We start from the raw sequence: 7,455 nt of genomic DNA, 5'->3' as shown, positions 1-7,455 counted from the left end.
GCATGGGTCCTCAGATCCTCAAAAGGTTCTACAGCGGCACCATTGAGAGCATCACTGCCTGGTATGGCAACTGCTCGGCCTCCGACTGCAAGACACTACAGAGGGTAGTGCCAATGACCCAGTACATCACTGGGGCCAAGCTTCCTGCCATACAGGACCTCTATACCAGCCGGTGTCCGAGGAAGGCCCTAAAAATTGTCAAAGACTCCAGCTACCCTAGTCATAGACTGTTCTCTCTACTACCACACAGCAAGCGGTACCGGAGCACCAAGTCTAGTTCCAAGATGCTTCTAAACAGCGTCTACCCCCAATCCATAAGACTCCTGAACATCTAATCAAATGGCTACCCAGACTATTTGCATTGCCCCTCCTTTCTCCACACCACTGCCACTCTCTGTTGTCATCTATGCATAGTCACTTTAATTAACTCTACCTACATGTACATACTACCTCAACTAACCGGTGCCCCTGCACACTGTACTGGCACCCCCCTGTATATATTGTTGTCATTTTTTTTACTGCTGCTCGTTAATTACTTGTTACTTTTCTCTGATTCTTATCCGTATTTTTTTAACTGCACTGTTGGTTAGCTGCTCGTAATTAAGCATTTCACTGTAAGGTCTACACCTGGTGTATTCGGCGCATGTGACTAATAAAATTGGATTTGATTTTGTTTAGAACATATGTTTCCCATTCCAATAAAGCTCTTTGAATTAAATTGAGAGCGCGAGAGAGAGAGAAGGAGAGAGATGGAAAGAGGAAGTGATGGAAAGAGAGATGGGAGAGAGAGAGAGAAAGAGAGACCGATATCAACAAGTAGATGACAATAGAGACATGGGGAGTGAGAGAGAGAGACAGAGAGAGGAGGATGTGGACTACGTTACAACCCCTATCTCCTATCCCGCCGAGTGGGGGAAGGGATAGGAGGGGAGAGGGGGATCTGGACTACGTTACAACCCCTATCTCCTATCCTGCCGAGTGGGGGAAGGGATAGGAGGGGAGAGGGGGATCTGGACTACGTTACAACCCCTATCTCCTATCCTGCCGAGTGGGGGAAGGGATAGGAGGGGAGAGGGGGATCTGGACTACGTTACAACCCCTATCTCCTATCCCACCGAGTGGAGGAAGGGATAGGAGGGGAGAGGGGATCTGGACTACGTTACAACCCCTATCTCCTATCCCGCCGAGTGGAGGAAGGGATAGGAGGGGAGAGGGGATCTGGACTACGTTACAACCCCTATCTCCTATCCTGCCGAGTGGAGGAAGGGATAGGAGGGGAGAGGGGGATCTGGACTACGTTACAACCCCTATCTCCTATCCCGCCGAGTGGAGGAAGGGATAGGAGGGGAGAGGGGGATCTGGACTACGTTACAACCCCTATCTCCTATCCCACCGAGTGGAGGAAGGGATAGGAGGGGAGAGGGGGATCTGGACTACGTTACAACCCCTATCTCCTATCCTGCCGAGTGGAGGAAGGGATAGGAGGGGAGAGGGGATCTGGACTACGTTACAACCCCTATCTCCTATCCCACCGAGTGGAGGAAGGGATAGGAGGGGAGAGGGGGATCTGGACTACGTTACAACCCCTATCTCCTATCCCACCGAGTGGGGGAAGGGATAGGAGGGGAGAGGGGGATCTGGACTACGTTACAACCCCTATCTCCTATCCTGCCGAGTGGGGGAATGGATAGGAGGGGAGAGGGGGATCTGGACTACGTTACAACCCCTATCTCCTATCCCACCGAGTGGAGGAAGGGATAGGAGGGGAGAGGGGGATCTGGACTACGTTACAACCCCTATCTCCTATCCCACCGAGTGGAGGAAGGGATAGGAGGGGAGAGGGGATCTGGACTACGTTACAACCCCTATCTCCTATCCCGCCGAGTGGGGGAAGGGATAGGAGGGGAGAGGGGATCTGGACTACGTTACAACCCCTATCTCCTATCCCACCGAGTGGAGGAAGGGATAGGAGGGGAGAGGGGGATCTGGACTACGTTACAACCCCTATCTCCTATCCCGCCGAGTGGGGGAAGGGATAGGAGGGGAGAGGGGGATCTGGACTACGTTACAACCCCTATCTCCTATCCTGCCGAGTGGAGGAAGGGATAGGAGGGGAGAGGGGGATCTGGACTACGTTACAACCCCTATCTCCTATCCTGCCGAGTGGGGAAGGGATAGGAGGGGAGAGGGGGATCTGGACTACGTTACAACCCCTATCTCCTATCCTGCCGAGTGGAGGAAGGGATAGGAGGGGAGAGGGGGATCTGGACTACGTTACAACCCCTATCTCCTATCCTGCCGAGTGGGGGAAGGGATAGGAGGGGAGAGGGGATCTGGACTACGTTACAACCCCTATCTCCTATCCTGCCGAGTGGGGGAAGGGATAGGAGGGGAGAGGGGGATCTGGACTACGTTACAACCCCTATCTCCTATCCTGCCGAGTGGGGGAAGGGATAGGAGGGAGAGGGGGATCTGGACTACGTTACAACCCCTATCTCCTATCCCGCCGAGTGGGGGAAGGGATAGGAGGGGAGAGGGGGATCTGGACTACGTTACAACCCCTATCTCCTATCCTGCCGAGTGGGGGAAGGGATAGGAGGGGAGAGGGGGATGTGGACTACGTTACAACCCCTATCTCCTATCCCGCCGAGTGGGGGAAGGGATAGGAGGGGAGAGGGGGATCTGGACTACGTTACAACCCCTATCTCCTATCCCGCCGAGTGGGGGAAGGGATAGGAGGGGAGAGGGGATCTGGACTACGTTACAACCCCTATCTCCTATCCCGCCGAGTGGGGGAAGGGATAGGAGGGGAGAGGGGGATCTGGACTACGTTACAACCCCTATCTCCTATCCTGCCGAGTGGGGGAAGGGATAGGAGGGGAGAGGGGGATGTGGACTACGTTACAACCCCTATCTCCTATCCCGCCGAGTGGGGGAAGGGATAGGAGGGGAGAGGGGGATCTGGACTACGTTACAACCCCTATCTCCTATCCCGCCGAGTGGGGGAAGGGATAGGAGGGGAGAGGGGGATCTGGACTACGTTACAACCCCTATCTCCTATCCCGCCGAGTGGGGGAAGGGATAGGAGGGGAGAGGGGGATCTGGACTACGTTACAACCCCTATCTCCTATCCCGCCGAGTGGAGGAAGGGATAGGAGGGGAGAGGGGGATCTGGACTACGTTACAACCCCTATCTCCTATCCCGCCGAGTGGAGGAAGGGATAGGAGGGGAGAGGGGGATCTGGACTACGTTACAACCCCTATCTCCTATCCTGCCGAGTGGGGGAAGGGATAGGAGGGGAGAGGGGGATCTGGACTACGTTACAACCCCTATCTCCTATCCTGCCGAGTGGGGGAAGGGATAGGAGGGGTGAGGGGGATCTGGACTACGTTACAACCCCTATCTCCTATCCTGCCGAGTGGGGGAAGGGATAGGAGGGGAGAAGGGGGGGGAGCACAGGTATTTTTGTAATTGTTTTTTTGCAGCGTTGAGAGAAAAGTCCTGCTCTAGTCAGGAGGGAGAAAGCCTTGGGAAAGTTAAACAGGTCTGACAGCGAGACCGCAGTCAAATTAATATTTTCAAACAGCAGAAAATGCTCTATTCTAAACACAGGCTGAGATGCAGGGCTTTGGTCTGTACAGGGGACACGTTTCACGCACCAGCCAACTCAAGGCTATATCACCCTGTCTCTTGAGAAGAAAATCTCAGACCAGAAATCTTGACGGTTTACATTCAACTGATGCTTTGTTGATAAGGGAAAAACTATGGCTACAGTTTCTCACATGATTCATTTGGGCCAGTTTCAAATGAATGGGGCTCGTTCTCTGAGGCCATTGTGGTTGTACAGTATGTACAGCATGTCCTAAAAAAAAGAGTGCACATACTCTTTCTCTTGTTCTCTCCTCATGTCTCCTCCCTTCTCTCTGCTGCTGTTCTTTGGGCTCTAGTCTCCACTCTTCCAGCCTTACTTGTGGAGACCAGACAACCTTCTGTAAAGTATTACGTCTACAATCTTGGTCTGCTTGGAGTTAAATCTCGGATCTCTCTGTTCTAATCTGATGTGAGTACCGCGACCCAAGGCCACATCTTCCATCCACCAGTAACACTGTTTTTCTTTTTACCTCTCTCTCTCTCTCTCTCTCTCTCTCTCTCTCTCTCTCGCTCTCTCGCTCTCTCGCTCTCTCGCTCTCTCTCTCTCTCTCTCTCTCTCTCTCTCTCTCTCTCTCCATGAAGGGGGATGGTTGGTATAAGGAGGCTGCTCAGAAGGGGCTAGTTTTGGACATGGAGCCATTTTCCCCCCTCGTGTGTTTGTTCTGGCCTGTGAAAACAGCTCTGGAGCGAGGGAGGGAACAAGGGAGGGGGGCAGACGAGGAGAGAAGTGTAAGGCCAGGCGCCTGCGGCCGCCAACATGACTGACAACCAGCCACCGCAACAACAGGCGTCATTGTCACCCTTCATCCCCTCTAAACCCCCCCACCTCAGGCAAGGGGCTATACCTCATCTCCAGGTTCGTGTTACCCCAGATTCCAGGTGGTCCCTGTAAAGGAACTCATGTAAAAGATGAAGAAGAGAAAACATTGAGCGGTTATTAAAAGCTGTGAATGAACAGCTCTAATGTCACGTTACATGGTACATGCAGGCAGGCCTCACTGAAAGCAGATGAGGGGTGAACACACACACATAGACGCCCGACAGGAAGGAGGAAGCAGTTCCTGCTACATGGTTTATGTACGGGAGTGGCTAATTGGCCAATCCTGCTACCCTAAGCCATGTGACAGCACATTGTTGACCCTCTGTGTGTGTGTGTGTGTGTTGACCCCCAGTGTCCCATGTTAGGATGTTTGCCCAACGAATTAACAGATTTCAAACATACCCTGTCCATCTCACCTTTACTCCTTTCCCCACAGTTTCTCTTTCCTGACTTTCTCTCCGTCTGTCTGCATCTCCATCTCATTCTTTAGATCGCTCCCACCCCTACCTCCTCTAGCTGCACCACACCCCACCCCCCCTTCCCTTCCCACCATTCTATGTCCAGCTGAGCTGATGTCCGGTCAGGTCTGGTCTGGTCAAAGGCACAGTGTACACTCTGGACTGTGGGCTGAAGGGCTGTGGCCTCTGGGTCTGTCTGTGTCTGGCCTGTTGACAAGTCCAGGCCAAGGAACACATACATTAGTCTCCATCATCTAAACCCCGTCAGATCAGAGTACACATACGGAGAAACCAGAGGGAGAAAACCAAACCCGCAAACCCTACGGGAAAACCGTACATCCTTTCCCTGACCACGAAACACACCAACCAGAAGACTTAGTCACTGTGACACCAGCTAAACCAGGTGCTTCTCTACCCGTATCCACCTCCACACAACATGGACCGCGGACTGACGTTTTGACACATCAATGGAAAATATCAAAACAACCGCGGAGGCCTGTCACATGTCACAATTAGCTGACCCCATCTGCCCTGCTTCCCCCTGACAGCTAATCAGCTGACGATGACAGTAATGACGACCAACAGGGCCCATCTCCGGCCCCTCGGGCCCCAGTCAAAGGACGCCCTGTGCGCTCCAATGAAAGAGCCTAATGACTGTGTTTAAACCAAATGAGTCCCGCTTTACATTGCTCTCCTCTGCTCTGCTCTGAGCTGTGCCACTGGCCAGCCTGCTGTTTGTTTGTGGCCTATAGTCGGGGGGGATGTTTAGCGGCAAAACTGATTTGTGCGCAACCCCTGGCTTCGAATCAAAGGATTGTTGACAACATGTTAACTGCATTTCCTCTCCAAATCTTTATTGAAAATGTGCACAATGAGCACGTGCTTTCTCCCAGATACATTGTTACAGTTATTGGTTAGCTAGCCAGCTAATTTTAGCCACATTAGCATAGACGTGACAAGAGTCAAAACAACTCAAAACAAGACATGGTATCAATATCAAGATACAACGAGCTGAAACGAGCCACCTACGCTTCCCCACATGGCAGCGTCTTGTCACTGTTGCTAGGTATCTGACCGTCCAGAATCATAACAACACACGTGACATTGTCAGCTAACCTGTCCATAAACACGGATGCAGGTCCTGTGGACTAAATATGAACAGAGCTGACCTGACAGGGTCTCTGACTGAGAGGTTTTTTTTTAGGGAGAAAATACACTTTGCATTACAAGACTCCCGAAAGTTTACATAGGGAGAGACAGCAGTTATGTCGAGTCCTGATTTTGACCCACCACCGAAGTACTGTAGGTCAAATATCCACTGAGAGTAAAAAACTAGCCTAGCCAAGGTTATAATATTTAAACACGACAGTACTAGGATATGGGAAGAAAGCTCTGCAGGATATTTCGAAAACATGTAAATAAAACAAATTGTAAGGGAGAAACAGATGTGTGAGATCACATGTATGTGTGTGTGTGTGTGTGTGTGTGTGTGTGCGTGTGTGTGTGTGTGCGTGCATGTGTGCGTGCGTGTGTGCATGCGCGCGCGCGTGTGTGTGTTGTGTGTGCGCGCACGTGTTTGTGTGTGTGTGTGTGTGTGTGTCTCTCTCTCTCTGTGGGTGTGGGTGTGTGAATTAACTAAGTGTCTGATTCCCCCATCATGCCAGCCTGTTTGATGTTACAATATTCCCAGCCTTTTCCATGGAATATGGCTCGGTGCCTTGACGCTGAACGTCATTCAGTAAAAATGTCCGGCTTTATGTCCTGCCTTTGATCCGGAGAGATTTAAGCTCTTTGGAAAACAACATGCACATTTCTCCAATACGACTTGCGAGCGTTCTAAACCAAACATTGACAATTCGATTACTTGACAAAATAAACGAGATTGAACCTCTGAATGCGTTTGCCAGATAATAAACCATTGAGTAAATATTATATAATCCGCCTCTCACCCCATATCCACCTCACTGGACGGTCCACAGGAGAAAATGTTGAAATAAGCCAAGGAGACAACGAGTTCAGAGGGTACTAACACATCCTCGTGAACCAGAACGAAAGTACAACAAGGGAGGGGACGATGAGGAGTAGGAAGGAGAGGAGGAAGAGGGAGATGATGATTGACCAATAGGGGGGAGAAGCACACCCAGCCCCAGGTAAGACGCTAGATTTAGAATCACCAACTGTACATTTGTCCATGTCCTGATTGGTGCTACGAAACACCAGCTGGGGATGGGTGATATAAACTGAACAGACACTAGCAGAGATGATAACGCGCTAACACACGCTAGATGAGGCAAGCAGCATACAGCACACACGCAACCATATCAACTCAGTGATGATGCAGATAGATAATAATAGGGAAAATAATCAAACTTAATGAGTAATAACAATTAACAGGACAATACAGTCAGAAATCAAGTCCATAAGTCCATAATGTATGATACACTATCTGACGTGAAAGCTTTGGCCAGACACAATGGAAACACTTCCCACCTGTCAAAAAAATGGTTGAGTCAACGTAAGGGAAT

The 7,455-nt window shown here is 50.9% G+C and overlaps 1 protein-coding gene across 1 annotated transcript in view; it reads right to left on the bottom strand.

The window, feature by feature from the left end:
• The window catches only part of LOC135556176 (inactive tyrosine-protein kinase transmembrane receptor ROR1-like), a 187,629-nt gene that overhangs the window by 35,976 nt on the left and 144,198 nt on the right, over positions 1-7,455 (bottom strand).

Source organism: Oncorhynchus masou, chromosome 15 (genome assembly GCF_036934945.1).
Source record: "Oncorhynchus masou masou isolate Uvic2021 chromosome 15, UVic_Omas_1.1, whole genome shotgun sequence".
NCBI classification, from domain to species: Eukaryota; Metazoa; Chordata; class Actinopteri; order Salmoniformes; family Salmonidae; genus Oncorhynchus; species Oncorhynchus masou.
Note: the sequence above shows the minus strand (reverse complement) of the source record. Positions and strands in the feature narration are given on the sequence as shown.